Raw genomic sequence first — 13,677 nt, 5'->3', positions numbered from 1 at the left:
GAGGGCCTCCCTCCCCAGAGCTGGGGTTCAGACCTCATTGGAGATGTGGTTGCTGCGCACTGAATGGCAGACAAGTTCACAAGATGGCCTGGCCCAGAGCTTGTCCTCAGTCACTGGACAGGAAAGAAACAACCTTCTGGGGCCCAGGTGACAATCAGGTAGGGGAGCATGCAGATGCAGAGAAGGAGTTAAGGCACCACTGGGGGCGGGAGGCCTGAAGCAGCCACGGTCCATGTTGCAGGGGCCACAGGCAGGTGACTGCCAGGACAGGCTGAGGCTTTGAGGTCACCGAGGGACTGTGTCCTGGATGCTTGACTGGGATAGTGCACCACCGGACGGCCTCTCACCCTCACCAGTCATCGAAGATACAGCGCCAGAGCCAGCAGGAGAAGCGTCTTCCTCCCCTAAATGGCCTTCCGGGGCCTTCTACTGAAAAGGCTTGTTATGTTCACCATAAGGAGATACGTTTAAAGGAATTTTGCCCATTATCACAGAACAGGTATTAAAAAGTGAATTTGGAAACAAGAGGCAAGAAATACATCATTAGCATGCCAAGTACCTAGGTTTTGGATACAGAGAAATAGAGGTTTACACAACCATTGGGAGGCTAGGGGAGCAAAGGTTAGAGAGCCTTCCGCAGCACTTCAGTCGGCAGCACCCAAGTGGGTGGAACTCAAGGGCTTGCTCTGAGGCCACTCTAATCTCAAGGGCCTCCAGGAGGCTGCCACCCACTCACTCAGGTTGCAACACCACTGCAGGTGAGTCTCAAGAAGCATACCCAGAAGCTGCAGCGAATGCGTGTCTGTCTATGCGTCCGCCTGCGGCCCTTGTGCAAAGTTGCACCCTCTCCCTTTCGCCTTCATTCCAGATCTCTCACACGGGCTTCTCATTTGCAGCCTCTGCGGAAGCCCCACGTGGCAGAGGATTCTGGGAAATGTAGTTCCCGCCTTCTCTGCGACGCCGAGGAGACCTCAGAAGGGGATGGCAGTCCCTTAGAGAGACTTAAGCTTATGTGGAGTCTTGGGTCAGATCCCCCCACGTCGTCACTGGCCCCAGGGCAGGCTTTCTAGTAGCAGCCGACGTGAGCCTTTGCCCTGAAGGCAGCCCGACCTTTCCTTTGCGCTCCTTGGCTCCCTACTGCAGTCTCAGCGCCACAACTTTGTTGTTGTTGGTTTGATTTTAGTGGTGGGGAACCGAGCAATGCATTAAAAGCTTTTTTGGGGGGGCGGAGGGGAATCTGGGTTCAGTGGTTCATGCCTGTAATCCCAGCACTTTGGGAGGCCAAGGCAGGAGGACTGCTTGAGGCCAGGAGTTCCAGACCAACCTGTGCAACGTAGCAAGACCCTATCTCTACCAAAAATGTAAAAATTAGTGAAGCATGATGGCACACGCCTGTACTCAGGAGGCTGAGGTGGGAGGGTGGCTTGAGCCCAAGAGGTCAAGGCTGCAGCGAGCTATCATCGTGGCAGACGAAGACCCTGTCTTTTTTTTTTTTTGGAGACGGAGTCTCGCTCTGTCACCCAGGGTGGAGTGCAGTGGCACGATCTCGGCTCAGTGAAACCTCCGCCACCTGGTTTCAAGCAATTCTCCTGCCTCAGCCTCCCAAGTAGCTGGGATTACAGGAGCACGCCACCACGCCAGGCTAATGATTTGTATTTTAGTAGAGACAGGATTTCCCCATGTTGCCCAGGGTGGTCTCGAACTCTGAGCTCAGGCAATCCGCCCGCCTCAGCCTCTGAAAGTGCTGAGACTACAGGCCTGAGCCACCGTGCCCGGCTGAAGACCCTGTCTTTTTTTTTTTTTTTTTTTTTTTTTTAAATAAAGCATTCCCCTAACCCCACCCCCAGGATCCAGGTGTTATATGGGGAGGAAGCCCTTCAGATATTTTATTAATAGTTCAGTCACTTCCAAAAACAGAAAATCCAGGCTACTTTAAAAAAATTATTCCCACTCAGAACATTCCTCTAAAGTCAGTGGAGTAATTTTGATTCCACTGCTTGCAACAGAAAAAAAAAAAAACTGAAGAAATAAATGATTCAAACTTGTAACTGCATCACAGAGGCCTTTGAAGATCTAATGAAAGCTAGGGATTCCCAAAAAATATGTATGTATCCTCAACACATGTGGCATACAATTTCAAGCAGTTCAAAGATCCCTGACACCGATTTGTGGACCCTGTTCATGGAGAGTAAGAACCTGATCAAAAAGAAATGAGGCTGGGCACGGTGGCTCATGCCTGTAATCCCAACACTTTGGGAGGCCGAGGCGGGCAGATCACGTGAGGTCAGGAGTTTGAGACCAACCTGGCCAGCATGGCAAAACTTGGTCTCTGCTAAAAGATACAAAAATTACCCAGGCGTGTGCCTGCAGTCCCAGGTACTCGGGACGCTGAGGCATGAGAATCCCTTGAACCTGGGAGGCAGAGGTTGCAGTGAGCCAAGATAGAGCCACTGCACTCCAGCCTGGGTGACAGAGCGAGATTCCGTCTCAAAAAAAAAAAAAAAGAAAAAGAAATTAGGAGTTATATACAAAATCTCAGCCTGCACTTTTTTTTAATTTCCAACTTTTATTTTAGGTTCAGGGGTACATGTACAGGATGTGCAGGTTTGTTACACAGGTAAATGTGTGCCGTGGTGGTCTGCACAGATCATCCCATCGTCCAGGTATTAAGCCCAGCATCCATTAGCTATTCTTCCTGATGCTCTCCTTCCTCCTACCCCCTACCCTCCAACAGGCCCCATGTGTCCATGTGTTCTCATCATTTAGCTCCCACTTATGAGAACATGCAGTATTTGGGTTTTTGTTCCTGCATTAGTTTGCTAAGAATAATGGTCTCTAGCTCCATCCATGTCCCTGCAAAGGACATAATCTCATCCCTTTTTATGGCTGCCTAGTATTCCATGGTGTATTTGTAACACATTTTCTATAACCAGTATATCACTGATGGGCATTTAGGTTGATTCCATGTTTTGCTGTCGTGAATAGTGCTGCAATGAACATATGCATGCATGTATCTTTATAATAAACACTCCCACCAACAATGTAAAAGCCTTCCTTTTCTCTACAACCTCACCAGTATCTGTTGTTTTTTGAGTTTTTATAATAATAGCCATTCTGATTGGTGTGAGACGGTATCTCATTGTGGTTTTGATTTGCATTTCTCTAATGATCAGTAATGTTGAGCTTTTTTTCATATGTTTATTGGCTACATGTATGTCTTCTTTTGAAAAGTGTCTGTTCACGTCCTTTGCCCACTTTTGAGGTTGTTTGTTTTTCTCTTGTAAATTTGTTTAAGTTCCTTATAGATGCTGGATATTAGAACTTTGTCAGATGTGTAGATTGCAAAAATTTTCTCCCATTCTGTAGGTTGTCTGCTTACTGTGTTGATAGTTTCTTTTGCTGTGCAGAAGCTCTTTAGTTTAATTAGATCCCATTTGTCAATTTTTGCTTTTGTTGCAATCGCTTTTGGTGTCTTTGTCATGAAACCTTTGCCTGTGCCTATATCCTGAATGGTATTGCCTAGGTTTTCTTCCAGGGTTTTTATAGTTTTGGGTTTCACATTTAAGTCTTTAATCTATCTTGAGTTAATTTTTGTATATGGTGTAAGGAAGGAGTCAGTTTCAATTTTCTGTATTTGGCTAGCCAGTTCTCCCAGCACCATTTATTAAGTAGGGAATCCCTTCTCCATTGCTTTTTTTTGTCAGGTTTTTAAAGATCAGATGGTTGTAGGTGTGAGATCTTACTTCTGGGTTCTCTATTCTGTTCCATTGGTCTATGTGTCTGCTTTTGTATCAGTACCATGCTGTTTTGGTTACTGTAGCCCTGTAGTATAGTTTGAAGTCAGATGGCGTGATGCTTCCAGCTTTGTTCTTTTTTCTTAGGATTGTCTTGGCTATTTGAGCTATTTTTTTGGTTCCATATGAATTTTAAAATAGTTTTTACTAATTCTGTGAAGAATGTCAATGGTAGTTTAATGGAATATAATTGAATCCATAAATTGCTTTGGGCAATATGGCCATTTTCATGATATTAATTTTTCCTATCTATGAGCATGGAATGTTTTTCCATTTGTTTGTGTCATCTCTGATTTCTTTGAGCAGTGGTTTGTAGTTCTCCTTGAAGAGGTCCTTCACTTCCCTTGTTAGCTGTATTCCTAGGTATTTTATTCTTTTTGTGGCAATTGTGAAAGGAAGTTCATTCATGATTTGGTTCCAGCTTGCCTGTTGTTGGTGTATAGACATGCTAGCAATTTTTGCACATTGATTTTGTATCCTGAGACTTTTCTGAAGTTGCTTATCAGCTTAAGAAGCTTTTGCAGCCCAGCTTTTATGAATAATCCAAAGCCATTTGAATTTTTTTCCCAGTGCTTTTCTAAACACATACAAAAGCATTTCTAATAAAATGTACAGTAGGCTGGGCACGGTGACTCACACCTGTAATCCCAGCACTTTGGGAGGCCAAGATGAGCAGATCACCTGAGATCAGGAGTTCAAGACCAGCCTGGCCAACATGGTAAAACCCCGTCTATACTAAAAATACAAAAAAATCAGTGGGGCATGGTGGCAAGTGCCTGTAATCCCAGCTACTTGGAAGGCTGAGGCAAGAGAATCACTTGAACCCGGGAGGCAGAGGTTGCAGTGAGCCAAGATTGCGCCACTGCACCCCAGTCTGGGCAACAAGAGCAAAAACTCCATCTCTACACACACAAAAAAACAAGTTCATCATTCACCATTGTTAGCATATTGGTTTTGAATTTTTTGAAGACATAGTAAAGTTTGTCATGTTGCATAAAAAATTTTGCAGTGGAATAGGCTTGCTTGTGTAATTAATATCTACCATGTGTTCAGGCCTGTCTCAAAAACACTGAGCATAGTTTTACTAACAAAGTATTATAAGGGTATCTATTTGTAATAACTTTATTCATATGAGATTTTTATCACCTGTGTCAAGATCTGAATCAGTAACAAACTCCCAACTCAAACAGTGTTTTTATGAGGAAAGCACCATCTTATGCAGTGGTCAGTTTACTCAGCTGTTTTCAGAACTGCTCTGGGTGAAAAACTGGATTGCCTTGTTTCATGCATGATAGACTTGGTTCTCCAGGACACAGGAGCAGCATAGCAGAAAGACCCAGGAGTCCACTCTGGCTTCTGCTGGGTTGCCTTGAACAGATTAACTCCCATCTCCAAGTTTCTGCTTAATCATCTGTCACGGAGCAATGCCAATGCCCATGGAGCGGTCGGGGGAGCACAGTCAGGGTTGCAGGAAATACTTGTTCTGTGTATGCCTTATCCTGGTACAGCTTAACAAATGCCTATTCACTAATTGGGTAACTGAGAACTGCCTCTAGTTAATTGCACAGCTAGAGAAAGGGATCCCGCTTTGTCTGCTGGGTCCATTTAGAATTATAACTTGCCCATTGTTTGATGGGGGATCCTGTAGCCAAACAAATGAATAGTTAATTTAAAGTCAGACAACTGGGGCTTTTTGCTTTAGGTAGAAACCTAATTCCCAGACAATCCATACATTATGTATAGACTGCCTTGACCTGATTCTGTTCTTGGCACTCAGGCGAGGGCCCAACACAGGAAAATCCTGGAAGGGCAAGGGAGCATGAGACAGGGGCAGGAGTGGATGACCCAGTTTAAAGCTTTCCTCTCACATTGCAGCGACGAAAAATCTCCAGGCCATGAGAGTTACATGCTCAACTTGATTCTCTCCATCTAGAAGATATTACTATGGTTACCTACTGCTATAAACCCAGAAGGGAATCTTTCCTGACTGCTACTACCAGGCAGAGTATCTGAAGTTTTTAATATTAAAGATCTGTATTAGTCAGGGTTCTCTAGAGGGACAGAACTAATAGGATATATATATATGTCTATATATATATATATATAGAGAGAGAGACAGAGAGAGAGAGAGAGAGAGGAGTTTATTAAATATTAGCTCACACAATCACAAGGTCCCACAGTAGGTTGTCTGCAGGTTGAGGGGCAAGGAGAGCCACTCTGAGTCCCAAAACTGAAGAACTTGGAGTCCGGTGTTTGAGGGCAGGAAGCATACAGCACAGAAGAAAGATGTAGGCTGGGAGGCTAGGTCAGTCTGGTCTTTTCACATATTTCTGCCTGCTTTATATTCTAGCTGTGCTGGCAGCTAATTAGATGGTGCCCCCCTAGATTAAAGGTGGGTCTGCCTTCCCCAGCCCACTGACTCAAATGTTAATCTCCTTTGGCAACACCCTCACAGACACACCCAGGATCAATACTTTGCATCCTTCAATCCAATCAAGTTAACACTCAGTATTAACCATCACAAGATCATTTGGCATGGTATAGCTACTTTGGAAAGCAGTGTGCAGTGTCCTGTAAAGTTAAACATATCCTCACTGTACGACCCAGCCATCCCATTTCTAGGTATTCACTCGAGATAAATGAAACATGTTTACACAGAAACTTGTCAGTGAAGTGCTCCTAGCAGCTTAATCATACTAGCCCCAAACTGGAAACAGTTCAACTGCTCTTCAACTGGTGCATGGATTAGCAAACTGTGGTACATCCAAACAATAGAATTCTACTCAATAACAACAAGAACTGAGCTCTTTATACAGCACGAATGAATCTCAAAAGCATCACGCTAAGTGAAAGCATCAAGAGAAAGCTGCAAGATTCCAGGAATATGAAATTTAAGAAAAGGCAAAACTTTGATGACAGAAAGATCAGTGTCTGCCAGGAGCTTGAGGATGGTAGAAGGACTAACATTAGCCGCCACAAGATTAAAAATTATGGTTTAGGAGTCATGCAGCTGGAGGCTACAAGATTCTGACCCTCCCTAAAATGCTCCTAAGATCAGCGCTTGAGATATTTGGCAGACCCTGCAGTTGATGGGTCAGCTGGCACCATCCAGATCAATAAACTGGCTCATCTGATCTTGTGGGCCCCACCCAGGAACTGACTCAGCGCAAGAAGACAGCTGCGACTCCCTGTGATTTTATCCCTGACCAATCAGCACTCCTGGCTCACTGGCTTCCCCCGACCCACCAAGTTATCCTTAAAAACTCTGCTCCCCAAATGCTCGGGGAGACTGATTTGAGTATAATAAAACTCCGGTCTCCCACACAGCTGACTCTGCATGGCTCTCTTTCTCTATTGCAATTCCCCTGTCTTGATGAACCAGCTCTGTCTAGGCAGCTGGCAAGGTGAGCCCCTTGGGCGGTTACACCATCTCATCCTCCTGAGTAGCTGGCACTATAGATGCACGCCATCACACCTGGCTAATTATTTTTGTATTTTTTGTAGAGACGGGTTTTTACCATGTTGCTCAGGCTGGTCTCAAACTCCCAAGCTCAAGTGATCCTCTCACCTCAGCCTCCCAAAGTACTAGCATTACAGGCATGAGCCACTGTGCCTGGCCAGAATTATTATTATTATTATTATTATTATTACATTGAGACAGGATCTCGCTCTGTACCCCAGGCTGGGGTGCAATGGCACAATCTTGGTTCACTGTAGCCTTGACCTCCTGGGCTCAAGTGATCCTCTCACCTCAGCCTCCCAAAATGCTAGCATTACAGGCATGAGCCACTGCGCCTGGCCAGAATTATTATTATTATTATTATTATTATTATTATTATTACATTGAGACAGGATCTCGCTCTGTACCTCAGGCTGGGGTGCAATGGCACAATCTTGGTTCACTGTAGCCTCGACCTCCTGGGCTCAAGTGATCCCGCCACCTCAGCCTCCCAAGTAGCTGGGGCTACAGGCTTGTGCCACTGCACCCAGATAATTTTTGGGGTTTTTTTTGTTGTTGTTTTGGGATGTTTTACTTTTTGGTAGAGATGCGGTTTTATCATGTTTCCCAGGCTGGTCTCAAACTCCTGGGCTCAAGTGATCTGCCTGCCTCAGCCTCCCAAAGTGCTGGGACTACAAGCATGAGCCACTGCGACTCAAGGAATTATTCTGTATCATGACTGTGGCGGTGGCTACATGAGAATATACATTTGCTAAAATTCATCAAATCATACTTAAAAATTTTTTATTTTATGTAGATTATGCCTCAATAAAGCCGATTTACTTTTAATGATGTCATTTGAGGCTATTGTGTTTATCTCTCAGTAAAACCTGAGACTACTGAAGTCTACCCGAATTTGTTCTTAGACTCATTTTCTACGCAGGTCAGTGGGCTTCAGAAGAATTCCGGCCAGGTGTGGTGGCTCACACCTGTAATCCTAGCACTTTGGGAGGCCAAAGCGGGTGGATCACCTGAGGTCAGGAGTTTGAGACCAGCCTGGCCAATGTGGCGAAACCTTGTCTCTACTAAAAATACAAAAATTAGCCAGACGTGTTGGCGTGTAATCCCAGCTACTTGGGAGGCTGAGGCAGGAGAATTGCTTGAACCCGGGGGACAGAGGTTGCAGTGAGCCGAGATCACACCATTGCACTCCAGCCTGGGCAACAAGAGCAAAACTCGTTCTCAAAGAGCGAAACTCGTTCTCACTTAGCTTCTAAGTGAAGCTTCTAAAACCAGAACTTTATATGGTGTTTTCTGCTTCAAAAGTCCATAGAATCAAAGCCCAGAAAGAAATTCAGGGCCACTCCTATGATCTGAAGAGGGGCACACTGAACCACCTGGTGGGGCTGGAGGGGAATCAGGAAGTCCTCCAGACACCCTCCATACTGGCTGAACTTTTAGTCTTACCACTTCCTCTGGATTAAAATTTGCCTTTCCAGAGCATCCCATGTTTCTTGCCATCAGAACAACAATAGTTATCAGGCTTCTACCACTTTATTTGAGCTTCCCAATAACCTTGGAGGATGCTGCTGTGATCATGCCCATTTTATAGATAAAGAAACCAAGGCTCAGAGAATCTGGTTGGCGTTTCCAGGATTACATAGCCCTGAATTAACCTAGATGGGACCATATTATTATTTTTATTTTAGAGACCAGGTCTTGTTCTGTTGCCCAGTCTGGAGTGCAGCAGCATGCATCATAGTTCACTGTTACCTCATATTCCTGGCCTCCAGTGATCCTCCCTTCTCAGCTTCCTGAGTAGCTGGTATTACAGGTGTGTGCTACCACGTCCAGCTAACATTTTAATTTTTTTGCAGAGACGAGGTCTCACTATGTTGCTCAGGCTGGTCTTAAACTCCTGGCCTCAAGCAACCCTCCCACCTCAGCCTCCCAAAGTGCTGAGCTTACAGGCATAAGCCTCCATGTCCTGCCAAAATTCTCTAAAGACTAACAGCTGTGGGTCTCCTGTAGCACTCTAATAAGTCATTAAATTCCGAAATTTGACTATACAGAGTTCAGGTTGACAATTCTGAAACAATTTCAAAGCAGATATTACTCGTGGCTCACTGTGGCTGTGGAAAGACCTCCCTCCAGCCTCCATGGCCTGTCTGTTCGAGCAGTTGTGTGGTGGTTTTTGGAGAATGCAGGTCCCAGAGGCAGGCTGCCCAGGTCCACCTGTGACTACACCATGGACAGGCTGTATGGTTTGGGGTAGATGACTCAGCTTCTTTGTACCTGAGTTAACTCACCTATAAGCAGGAGCCAAGGTTAGCTCTATCCCTCAGGTCTACTGTGAGGATTAAATGAGATAATACACATTAAGCACTGAGATCAGGGTTTGGCACGCAGGAATTGTACAATAAATGTCTATTGGTTTTGTTTGTTTGTTTTGTTTTATTCTTTTTTTGTTTTGTTTTAGACAGAATCTCACTCTGTCACCCAGGCTGGTGTGCAGTGGCAAAATCTTGGCTCACTGCAACTCCCACCTCCCAGTTTCAAGCAATTCTCCTGCCTCAGCCTCCCAAGTAGCTGGGATTACAGGCACCTGCCACCATGCCCAGCTAATTGTTGTATTTTTAGTAGAGATGGAGTTTCACCATGTTGGCTAGGCTGGTCTCAAACTCCCGACCTCAAATGATCAGCCCACCTCGGCCTCCCAAAGTGCTGGCATTACACGTGTGAGCCACCGCGCCCGGCCTTTGTCAACTATTAAGAAATGATAAGGAAAAAGAAATGATCTGGGAGCCTCTCAGCTTCTCCTAGCTCTCAGCAGCAGATGGGAGGGGAATGGGCTAGCAGAGAGCAATTCAGCTCTGGGCTGTCATGGGGATAGCAGGCTTCTGGGCAGGGTCCGAATTTATAGGCACATGTAGAAGGCAGTGATCTCTTCCATTAAGGGGTGGAAATAGAGCACAGAATCTCCTATATTAGGGCTTTTGTTCAAGTGTGCAAACTCAGGGCCGTGAACTGTACACTTCTCCTTCCCTTGGCTGTCTGGTTAGAGAGCAAGCAGCCATATCGGTACACTGCCTGGCTCAGGGTGGGCACTGGCTCAAGCCATCCAATCAGAATCCCTCCGCGGGAATTTTGAATTGGGCCCAGAAGAGGCCAGCCACATTCTGCTTATCTCTTGCATGGAAGAAAGATAAACTTGGGAGCTGCTGACTGAGGCCATCGGCTGCTGTATTTCCTGGGAAGCCAGGAAAGCCAGTCTGCAGGGAGAAAGAGAGAAGGATGACATGGAAACAGTGTTGCGGGTGGTGACTTCCTGGGCTCCCAAAGTCCCAGCACCATTCTCAGTTCCTGAGGCCCAGCTGCATCCTTATGCTTAGATTCCCTAAGACACCCCTGAATCCTTATAATAGAAATCCCCCTTTGTCATCAACTTGTCCCACATTGTTTCTAGTAATCACAACCGCAAGAATCTGAATTAAAGCAACCTGGGGACCTTCTCTCTCCCCACAGTGTGACTTTTGGTCACCCTCCCAGCTTCTTCAGCCGGACGGGGAGTGTCCTACAGGCAATTCCAGTTGACACAGAAAGACAGTCTCCATCTTCCCCCAGTGCCCCAGTCCCCTGCTGTCTGTCCTTGTGCAGCCTTCTCACTGTGCACAGTCTTGCTGCCCACACTTAGAGATCCCCTAGTCAGGCCCCTCCTGGCTGCCTCTCTCCAAAGTAACTGAGTTTTCCTGGTCCCACTTCCTCTATCTGCCTTCTGGAGTCCCAGCCTCTGGATCCAGGAGTCTGTGTGTCATGTCTCTCAGATGGTAGTTGCAGTCTAGCAGGGGCCTTCAAAGCCTTCTGGTGGCAGGTCAGTGTGGGAAGATGTTTTGAAGAAAGACAAATTTTCAAAAGCTCTTAAGAGACTGGATAGAAAGGGTACTGGATTAGGAGTGGAGACTGGATAGAAAGGGTACTGGATTAGGAGTGGAGACTGGATTCTGGCCTGGCTTGGCTTCTAACTCGCTGTGTGGCTTTAGGCTTTATTTTCTGCAGCTGCAGAATGATGAAATTAGGCAAGATCAAAGGCTTTCCAGGGAGCCCTTTGGAGGTGACTTGGCCATGGCCTTGGAACCATAAGGGGAGAAGAGATGGCACCTGGGACGCTGCTTCTCTTCACTCAGGGCATCCCCCCGCCTTGTAGGTGTTTCATACATTGAGCATGCTGGAAAGATCTTTGTCTTAGCCCAGGTTTCCAAAGAAGCAGAGCAGGGCAGCGTGTATGCTAACACTGTATTGGGGAGTACGGTGGCTGGGAAGGGGAAGTGAGGACAAGCGGGAGTGAGACAGAGGAGGAGGGAGGGCACACAAGAGAGTGCGCTGCGGAGCTGGCCACCACTCCGTCTGGATGGATGCTAGACCTTACAGGACCTTCTTTATTATTTATTTATTTATTTTGAGACTGAGCCTTGCTCTGTTGCCCAGACTAGAGTGCAGTGGCATGATCTCGGCTCACTGCAACCTCTGCCTCCTGGGTTCATGCAATTTCTCCTGCCTCAGCCTCCCAAGAAGCTGGGATTACAGGCACACGCCATGACACCCAGCTAGTTTTTGTATTTTTAGTAGAGACAGGGTTTTACCATGTTGGTCAGGCTGGTCTTGAACTCCTGACCTCACGTGGTCCACCCGCCTCGGCCCCTCAACGTGCTGGGATTACAGGTGTGAGCCACTGTGCACGGCCCAGGACCTTCTTTAAAGTGGCTATGTGAACTCGGAACTTAGGCCAGTCTGTCCAGAAAGAGGAAGAGAGAAAAATTTATTTGCTAATCCCTGTCTCTTGCTGGTCCAAGTTCACTCCATGGAGTGTCCAACACTCCTGCACTTCTGAGGCCAAGGGTGTGGGGCCAAGGGGAGAGGAGGTGCAGTTGACTTCTGCCTGGGTGAAGTCAGTTGTCACAGCAGCGGGACAAAACAAGTGGCAAGGAGCTGGAAGACTGGTGTGTCTAATGGATCTTAGGCGATACATTTAAAAATATCTGATACAGGCCTGGTGCAGTGGCTCACGCCTGTAATCCCAGCACTTTGGGAGACCAAGGCGGGCAGATCACGAGGTCAGTAGATGAAGACCAGCCTGGCTAACATGGTGAAACCCCGTCTCTACTAAAAATATAAAAAATTAGCCAGGCGTGGTGGTGCATGCCTGTAGTCCCAGCTACTCGGGAGGCTGAGGCAGGAGAATCACTTGAACCGGGGAGGCAGAAGTTGCAGCGAGCCGAGATCGTGCCATTGCACTCCAGCCAGGGCGACAGAGCAAGACTCCGTCTCAAAAAAAAAAAAAAAAAAATTGGATACAGCTATAATTGAAAAGTAGCGGGAACCTCTACTAAAAGAAAAGTCAAAACCACCAAGATGCATAATACCAAAGGACCTTCTCAGCTGAAAGATTTCTTGATGCTGGTCACTGAAATTGCAGCTCAGAGAGGTGAGACTAGACTCCCTTCTGATGTGCAGGGCCCATGTTCTCAGATAATCACAAACGAGATCCTGAAAATGTGTACCCCTCAGCTTTACTCTATCCTCCTCACCCAAATTTCCATGCAATTTAAAGAGCTAATGAAGATGGTGTTTTTAAAGTGTTCTGGTGGGATAGGAAAGAGAGGGGGCTGATAATCCCACCGGACAGGGAGAATTCTCATCTTGTTCATTCAGAAAGGCCCGGCCCCCTGCCAGGTTGGACTCCCCTCCACTCAAGGGGCAGCAGCAGACTCCAGAAAGAAGGCAGATGTGTTTGTATTTAAGAGATTAGAGGATTAAATGAGCTAGAGAGGCTCCCTCCACACGGCCTCATCCTCTGATGGCTGCAAGCCCACCTCTGAGTGTTATTAAATCGATGATGACATCATGGGCACTGCATGCCCCTCCCTCTGGAGCCCAGCAGGCTTGCAAAGCCTGCAGAGGATAAGAAATTGGGGTTAGAGCGCAAAGCCTCAATCCTTCTTCTCTGGTGTATACTGAGATCGATGTGTAGATCAGATTCACCAGAATTAAATCTGGGGCCGGGTCTGAGTGCTGTCCTTGGCTGACCCTTGGGCACACTACTTCACCTCAGGGCCTAGGTTTTTCTCTGCTACAAAACAGAAACATCACCTGTTCTTCTTATGACCTGGTGTGGATCAAATGAAACAAGGAAGGCTTTAAAGCAAATGTGTTCTTCAGGGGACCGGGGTGGGGACTGAGGTGTGGCCTGTGGGCTGCTAGAGCCCAGGATCGGGCTGATGGAACATGACTCCCAGGCAGGCAGTCCTAGCCTCCCACAGCCAAGAAAGGACATGCAGGTTCTGACCAAAGGGGAAAGAAATAAATCCAATAAAAATCTCCCAAGAAGAAAGACAGGAAAGAAAATAGAATGGAAATAGGCATAGCTCAGATCCCTCATGGTCCGGG

The sequence above is a fragment of the Pongo abelii genome, chromosome 16, assembly GCF_028885655.2.
Source record: "Pongo abelii isolate AG06213 chromosome 16, NHGRI_mPonAbe1-v2.0_pri, whole genome shotgun sequence".
Classification (NCBI taxonomy): domain Eukaryota; kingdom Metazoa; phylum Chordata; class Mammalia; order Primates; family Hominidae; genus Pongo; species Pongo abelii.
Note: the sequence above shows the minus strand (reverse complement) of the source record.